Below are 9176 nucleotides of genomic sequence, written 5' to 3'. Positions count from 1 at the left end.
ATCCAGCTGGGGCTGCACATTGGCAGGTGAAAGAGCAGACCAGCAGCACAGGCAGGAGTGGAGCAGGCAGGGCAGGAAGCAGCAGAGACCTGGCAAAGCCCTCGCCTCCCTGCTCGCTCTCTAGTGGTTCTGCAGGCGATTACTCCAGAGCATCCAGCCATACCAAAATCAATAAACAATTTATACGCAGCCCAGGGAATTTTGCCACACTTAATAAAAGTCTCCAGTCACAGTTATGGCTTCATTTCACCTTAACATCTTCTTTAACTGTCCCTTCTTTTCAAGATCAATTAGAGGCACGTGCAAAGAGAAAAACAAACAAAAACCACAACCATACAAACACACAAACCGAAAAATAGGGGAAAAGCTAAAAAGCAAGGTCAAACTGAGCAGTCCAGCTTCTCACCACTCTCCTGAGGCAAACAGAAATCCAGGGACTGACAGATAACACATTGGGACACCTTGTTTACACATGCTTCTTGCAGCCTTTGGCTCTGGGTACAGATCAGCAAGACAACAGCTTATTTAGGAGAGCTGGAGTATTTGGTAAGACTCAGTTCAGCCTACAGAAGACACCTGTGTTCCCTGCAATTTCAATGGAAATTCAGCACCTCTGGAAAATTCCAAATACAATGGGTGAAACTCTGCCTATCCTCAAAAGGGACACAGATCAGACACCTTCAAATAGCTCTTCATCTTTTGCTAGGATGATCCAGTCTCACTGTCCCAGGCATGCCTTGGCTTTTGATAAGACATCCAGAACCCTGCCACTGAATCATCTCTACTCCAGTGATTTGCAAGAGGAAAGGGGTAAGGAAGGAGGGTAATTTCCATTAATAGCAACTAGGGGAAAATAACTTTTGATCTCTTTTTCACTTTCTGCAATGAGGTGCTAATATTGCTTTGATGTTGTGTATTTTAAAGTATTAGAAAAGTTGCCTGTGTTTTCTTGGTAACTTGTTTGAAAAAACTGTCTCTGCACCTGGGATATTTGCTCTTGAACAAGACATAAAACAGTGGAGGGCCTGTCCCATTTGCCAGACTTTCAGTCTGTATAAAGCTTTTTGAGTTCAAGTGCTTCCTCAGATAGAACCTAAAGTTTCTGTCCTAGCTAAGCTGAGCCCATCAGCCACTATAGCTGTTGCAGACAAGAACAGCTGAAACATTTCTTTTCATTGTTTTACAACTTTCCAGACCCAGGCAGAGGAGGATTCAAGAGCTCCCTGCCCCTGATGCCAGCACTGCCTTTAGGTCCTTTACCAGAAATGTACAGCAGAAACTGGCAGAAATCATTACAACTCCTCAATTCTTCTCACAGCTGCAGGAATCAGCCAGGGAAGATTCACTTTGCTTTCCTGCCATCAGACACAGGAAGGAATCACCTGAGAGCAGCCCTGGCAATGCAACACCTGGGGCTACTGACCTCTTCAGGGAAGACCCTGCTGAACTGCTGCCACTCAATAGCATGGGCCCAGAAAATAATATTTCACAGGTAATAGTTTGGCCTCTTACACTGCTCTTAGAAAGAGGGACCTATTAATTGAAAGCAGTTTTGAAATGCAAATAATGGAGACCACAGAAAACAGAAAAACACTTACCACCATGCCACTGTCACCAGCAAAGCACCTCCCCAACTCAGGCCTCAAATCGGAGCAGGATCTATACTGAGTCTGGGTCTCCTCTTGTGCCTCCTTCACCAAAAGAAAGAACACAAGGGAGGAAGCCAAACACCATTCCCTAGGGGCTCCCACTGTTTTGGTAGGGCATACACAATGAAATGCATGCACACAGTCAGCAGGGCAGTCTGGCTTTCATGGTTAAAAAACCCAAAGAATATGACAATAGGTTAAGATATAAGGAACAAAAAATTACTCATCTTTTGACCCAAAGCATATTTCTCTGTTAACATCTCCAAAATGTGAGCTCTATTCTCCAGCTAGTTCTCTATTCAAAACATATCTCTCTCTTATCTTGGTTCTTCTTCCTGTGTGCACATATCTTCATACATGTATCTTCCCTGATCACTTTCAGTGTGCCTTAGCTAGCATCATAAGATGCTCTGGCTCAGCTCCTGAAGGTTAAGGACAATTAATTCAGCAATCAACAGTTTAGCAGTATCTCTTTTTTGCCATTTCATTCCACATTGATGTCATAACAGATCATGTATCATCCTGCCCTTCCTCACCTTTCTACTTGTGGCCTACATCCACATCCTTCTCTGCTTGGACAGTATGTTCTCTGAACAGAAAATGCTGCTATTCAAAGTCTGTAAAGGCTTAGGGGCAGATGGACTTCAATATTGACCAAAACCTTCTAGGGACTATAGGGGTACAGAAAGAGAGGAAAGACTGAGTTTACACTGGTCCCACAGGCTACAGCAGTAGCTCAGGGCACCTTGATCCTCAGATTCTTTGAAGTACTACTTTTCCAGAAGGCCAGTTTTCTTCAGACAATCTTTCTTGGAGGAGTTTAGAGCTCTTCATCCACCACTCACTTGATACCGTGCAGATTTTTCAGCACATTCACACTAAAATAACCTAAGTTTGGATTAGATGGAGTGAAGCATTTCAAAGAAGGTTATGCAAACCTGCACCTGTTATATCCTCATAATTTGAAGCCTCTCAGGGAACATCAAGATCACCAATATATTAAAGCACACATCAGAAACTAATAGGGTGTTAAATATTTCCAATTGAGAAGAGCCTGCATGTCTGGGAGAAGACATCTCCAGTAAAAAAACTGGATGCTGGTGCATCACAAGCCTTTGGCAAGACAAATAATTTTCTTACATGCAATATTTTACAGATTATTCAAAGCTAAAGAAAATCTATCTTCATTACTTAAATTCAAAATATCTCAGTGACAGCCTGAGATAGAGAACTGGTCATCACCTTGTGCCATGGTGCTACTGCCTGTGTCAGTGGGTACACAGCAAGAAGCCCTTTAAGCTGGGACTTTCAACAGAATGCAGTCACTAGCTACTGGATTGGTTGGGAATGTTTGGAGGAAGAGGAGGGGTCTAGACAGAGTAGACATGGAGAGCAAATAATGAATGGCCTAAGTTAGTCACTGCATAGAGCCACTAAAAGCTTGAAACAAAAGAATTCAGTCAGAGTATCAGCAGGACAAAGGTGACCAGAGAGATGAGGTCTCATAAACCATCCACTGGCAGGAGTCAGAAGGGAACCTTCTCCTCCACAAACACATTACTACACATTTGTTCCACAGCATGTTTATATCTGCCTGGAAAGCAGCAGCTAGAAGCAAGGCAATCTCCCAGGCTGTGACAAAGCAAGCTTTCCACTAATAATCTGTAATGCCACCAAGCAAAACAGAAGGACCACAGCGTTTTTAGAACCACTCAAAATTCTCACCTGCCCATGAAACCCAGTTTTGTAAACACAAGTAAGCTGATAAATTTTTTTGTTTTCACTTAATGTCCAAACACTTGGCTATATCCAGCCAAGGTCAGGAGGCAACCATGAGCAATAACAGTTTCTTAAACACTTTCAGGGACCTGATCCTATGGTGATTAAAAAAAAAATAAAAAAGGTAGCTTCAGGAAAAAAAGTAAGAGGCCACTAACCACAGGCTTTATAAGAATCAACTTCTGCAGCTGTGCAACAGTGAGACCTATCATGGCTGAAGCACTTTTTTGCTTTTTTTTTTTTTTTTTTTTTTTTTTTTGTATAATAAGCAGACATGCCATATAGAAGCTTCCTCCTTTTGTATATCCTGAGAATTTCCATATTCAATAGAAAATCCTTCTCAATGCTGAGCAACTAAGAGTGCTTATCTAGGGATGGAAATGGAGGCCTAGCAGGATGTGTAAATGGAGCTAGATCATGTAGCCAAACTGACACCCAGGTCATAATGACATGGTATAAACCTGTGCCAGAATACAAGGAAACAGACCAAATGGTTTCCCAAAGGGAGACATGCATTAGGCCTGGAATGGTGAAAAAAACAGACTGAGTCTAAGCTTCTAAGCACTGCATTGCATTCCAAGGGTACAAAAGGGAAATGGAGGGGCTGCTTGAGAAAAAAGGTCACTTTCCCCTGATTCCCCTACTGCTGGCAAAGCTGTGATTTTATACAGGAAAAACTGAGGTTCTGGAACAGAACAGGGCACAAGTCTTTTTCTCCCTGCCAAGATGACAGTCCTAAGGGTCCACCAAAGCAACATATTTGCTTTTTTACTCTTTCAAGGATCTCTTCAGCTGTAGCATTGCATTGGACCCTCCCATCCAATTGGGACTGCCTTCTATATCTTTAATTGAGAGGAAAAAGCATTTAATACAGGAATACTCTGATTTTATGCCTTGCCAGAGAGATGCATGAAGTACTCCAGGATGCAAAGAGGCCTGACAAATATACAGTGCCTTGGGACAAGGTGTTTTTTCCTCTTTACGGGCTGATGCAGTCTCCAGAGGTGGAAGTGGAACTGATAACCAGCAATACAGGTCATTATAGCAGCTGAAAATAAGACCATCCTGCCATTTAAATCAACCTGCTTATTCTTTCCTAGATGCAAAAATGTAGTCACATGCTCTTTCCTGAATCTCAGACCTCCAAGCCCCAGGAGTGGACAGTACCTGCACTTCTGCATCCAAGTATTACTCAGTGCAGCTCATCTCTGTCTCAGAATGGCAATTGCATTGCCTGGATTGCAGCTGTGACTACATCTGGGTGCACCCAGGCACACAGAGGTCGAACAGCACTGAAGCACTGGCACTGCTACCCTGGACCTGGGAGACAGGAGAAAACAGAGACCTTTCTGGATTGGTGTGCACACCCCAATCAATCAGATATATTTCAGACATTTGGTGTTTGTGTTTGTTTGTGGGGTAGTTTCTTGGGTTTGGTTGGTTGGTTGGTTGGTTGTTGGGGTTTTTTCATCCTTTATAAAAGGCAGTTCTTTTCCTTGTGGCTTCTTTTCCAGACCCCAGAATGCTTCAACACTCCCATCTGACAAATTTCCATCTATCTAACCTACTAAAAGGGAACAAGAAGAACAAAGCATTTGTGTTCAACAGGACAGATGGATTTGCAAAGTTAGATGGTGCAGGGCAAGCTGAGAGGTGTTTGTTGATGACAGAGAACTTGAGAGTGGGCTCAAGTGACAAAAATGTAAGAAAGTGATACCTGCATTACCCAATGTATCCCTCATTCTGTCTCAGACAAGTTTGTCACTCCTGTGAAATCCTCCCTTGGACATTCTGTCCTTTCCTGGTGACTCAAACACTTACCAAGCATCCCTGCTAGCAAACCCTAATGCTCTCTTTCACAAGTGGCAGACTGCTGTAGAAGGCCACTTTACCAGGCAATAACACCTGCTGGAAAGAAAATTCCTGTAAGCAGATTCCTTGTGACTGAAGCAGCAACCTTGACCAGTCACTTCAGAGCCCTGTTACATCCATAATGATACTGTCTCCACCTTTCCCTTCCCCCCTGCATGAAAGATGAGTGGCTGTGTGGAACGAGTCCCCGAGCTGTGATGGGAATCCGTCTCGCTTGGCTGCAAAAAATATATATATCCTGGTGTGGCTGTGATGAATCCTTTCATTATTCATCTGCAATTGCCCTGCTCCTGCTGCTGTTCTGTTCTCACTCTCTCTTTCTTTTATAAATAAAAATGGAAATAGATTAATGACAAATATTGACAGAGATTGCTTTTAAAGAGCCACACCTGAATGTGGGCTATGGGGAAGAAGCAGTGGCAGAGCAGCATCAGAGAGATGAGAAGACCAGGAAAGGCTAAGTAAGAGATGGGAAAAGATAAAGATGCTCACTCCAATTAGGCTAGGTGAGTACTGACTGGAGCAAGGTGTCCTTCTGGTGATTTGGACCTCAATTTGCTGCAACAAATGAGCTCTGGATTAACAGAGCTGTGCATCCAAAACACCTGAAGTAACTAGAAGCAGTCAGCTGCACTGTCAAAGATACTCTGGAGCAAAGTTTGCAGAGACTAAAGCAAAATATTTGCAGGACAAAACCACAAAACACTGAGAGGCAGTTACACACAGATGACCTGGTGATCAATAAACAGTACCTGAGAATGCTGCTTGTCCCACTTCACTCCAGGTGACCAGCTAACATCAAGGTTCTAGTTGGCTCAACTGCCAAAGATACCTGTATTTCAGTAGTGTGACTCAGATGGACCAAACAAATCTGTAACCAGTCAGGTCACAGGTTGACACAGTGAGTGAGTGCATCCAATGGAGGCAAACCTGGCCTCGTGCTACCCTTCCCCCTCAATTCCCACTGTGTGAAGAAACATGGTATGTGTTATAATCAAGTAGCACTCCAACAAGATTAATTGTTTACTCCTATTTAAAATTTCATCCCCCTATTGAAGAAAATAGGAAAGGAGTGACATAGATGGTACCTAGCTCCTAGAGAAAGAAAAATCAACTCACTATGGATTTCCTTCTCATCTTAGAATAACCTGTTGTAGCCATTCTGAGCAGATGGGCTGCAGGAGATAGAGCTCAAAGTCCTGGTCTCTTATAACCAAACTATACCTGTTTCTTGTAGATCCTGGCACATTTTATCTCATCACACAAACAGATGAAAGACCTGACCTACAAAATGGTCAACTGAGACTGCTTGTTGTGCCACACACTCCTGCAGTATCACAGAGAAGGGCAGAGATCTGCAGCCAATGCACTTGCCTTAGTATTTAAACCAGATGTCGCATCTTAAACCTCCTAGGTGCTGTGTAAAACCCACATATTGGAATAAGTCTGCTCTCCCAACTGGAGGGCTGATGCCACTCTCTTGTTCTACACACCTACTGATGCCCTTCAAATCAGCTGGGGGTTCAGAGATTACAGGGTTTTTTTCTCCATTCTTTCTGCTTTTAGTCTCTTTCTCATCCTCCACAGACAGCTTGAGTTCTCTATATATTTCTATCCCTATGGTGATCTCCACTAATTCCAGTCTCCTTCTCTTAGGTCCCATGCTTTCTAACTCAAGCACCATCTACGTACCTGCCTGAAGATATCATGCCTGCCAAAATCACCTTCTACCAAACCATTTCCAAGGCTATCTCCCCTTCCTGCCATCGATTACACTTCCTATCCAGCTCTTTATTCCCATCAAAGTGTTTGGCATTACATATGAGAGCAGAGATGTGCACAGACTCATTGCTGCTTGCTCCTTGCCAGCCTCCCACTTAACTAAACCCATTTTCATCCTTCCCTCACAATTGCTCCTGCTCTTTTGGTGCCAAGCCACTCTCCCACCCTCCTGTCCTCCTCAGAGCACACTGCTCCTTGGACTCCTTTCAACAGCAGCTAATTCAAGACATTACAGCACAGAAGCCTGTGCCAACATCCAGTGCATAAACAAAGATGAGATACATGAGAGGAGAGAACACACTGTCAGCATTTAATAACAAATACTAATTGCAAACAGGGGGATGGACTTCTCCATTCCTGTTCTCTCAGCAGCCTAAAGTGATCTGAGCCAAGGGACGTGCCCATTCACAAACAAGGATCCATTAATCACTAAATGACTCAGTAGCTGACTGGTTGCCACCAGCCTGCTCAGTGTCTCACTGATCTTCTGAATGGAGGGGATCTTGGAGTTTTATTTGCACCTCATTAGTGTAGGGACACAGAAATATAAGGCCTCTAGTGATGAAATTACGAAAGCCTTTCAGGTCTGTGACAGATCTGCCGTATAATCCTTGCAAAATTTTAACTTCTCTCTGTGCCTCCTGTTTTTCCTGAGAAAATTACCTTATATCAGATCCCAAAAACCTGCAGAGCAGGCTGTGGGCCTCACCATTTCAGTACTTCTACTGAAAGCTTTTGCAAAAGATGGATGGTGTTTTTAATAACATTCTCATTTACCAGAAATGCTGGTTCTCATCACATGCAACATGATGTAGAGAGACCAAGTATTTTCAATAATTTTGCCCCATTATTCATTGTGCTTCACAGATAAACAAATCAGACCCCAAATGAGAAGACATCCATGTAAATGTTGCTTTGGGTTCTCTAGAGCAGGCAAGTCCCTTTCAGCCATAATCCCTATTTAGGAAGCATCTGCAGTTATGTCACAGGAAATGTCCCTTCTCAACTAAAGAGTGTTAAAACCCTTAAGGAGCATCTGGGAGAAGAGGCATATGCAGTTTTTGGCCATGTGGCTTTAGAACCCCCTCAAAGCCCCTCTTGCAGCCTTGCACTGTGTGGATTTCCTATGAGCTGCTGGATCCCTGGAGACCATGGGGTGGTGGGCACAGACCTGTAAACAGTTGAGTCAAAGTTAAAACCTTGGTGCTTGCCAGTTGTGTGTCTCCCTCATTCAAACCATTATTGCCAGGACCTTCTGCCAGCCCACCCAACTCCCCAGTCCCAGTCCTGCCATCATGCCTTGGGCTGCCCCCAGCACTCTTCATGCACATAAATCAAGCCAAACCAACTGACAAAACCAGCAGAAATCAGGTTTAAGTGGTTGAAGTGGCTCAGAGGAGTCAAAGGAGGGAAAGGTAAGCAGCAGGAGCTTACAGCCAAGGATGCAGAAACAATGCAGTGGAGATGGAAGGATAAGGCTTTTCCTTCCATCAGTCATAAACTGTTTACTTCACTTCATGGCCTTGCATCCTGTACTTCCAACGAAAACAAAATCCCTGAAATTTCAGTCAACTGCAGACTTTTTAGGGTGTTTTAGAATGTGATTTGATTAAAAAGTAGTGCAGAAATAGAAATTTCCAAATTTCTACATTTCAGCTCCTACAGACACTCAAGGTGATGTTGGAAACCCTTTGAGTGCATCTGCACCCGGCCTCACTGTACCCTGATGTATCCAGCTGCACATGCATCATACACCCTGCTCTAGTCCTCATGGTACTTCTCCACGGATTTTGAGCTAGACAGCCCTTCAGAATTCAAAGTCTGTCTCCTCAGTACCCTCCCCTCCTCACGTTCTGGGGCCAGTAGTTGCAGTGTTACTTGTGTATGTACTTAGGGCAGGCTTATGAAAGAGTTTCAGCTGTTGTCTTGCCTTGAAAACTTTATTAGCTTTGATGTTGCTTTCCAAATGAACACCCTGCATTAACTCACATGATGTTTTAGCCTTTACAGCACTGAGCAGATTTGAACTCTGGAAAGACAGAAGATCTGGAGTTTACTGACCTTCACACCCCATTACAAAGTCCACCTTTCACT

This window comes from Oenanthe melanoleuca, chromosome 5, assembly GCF_029582105.1.
Source record: "Oenanthe melanoleuca isolate GR-GAL-2019-014 chromosome 5, OMel1.0, whole genome shotgun sequence".
NCBI lineage: Eukaryota > Metazoa > Chordata > Aves > Passeriformes > Muscicapidae > Oenanthe > Oenanthe melanoleuca.
This window is presented reverse-complemented; position numbering follows the sequence as displayed.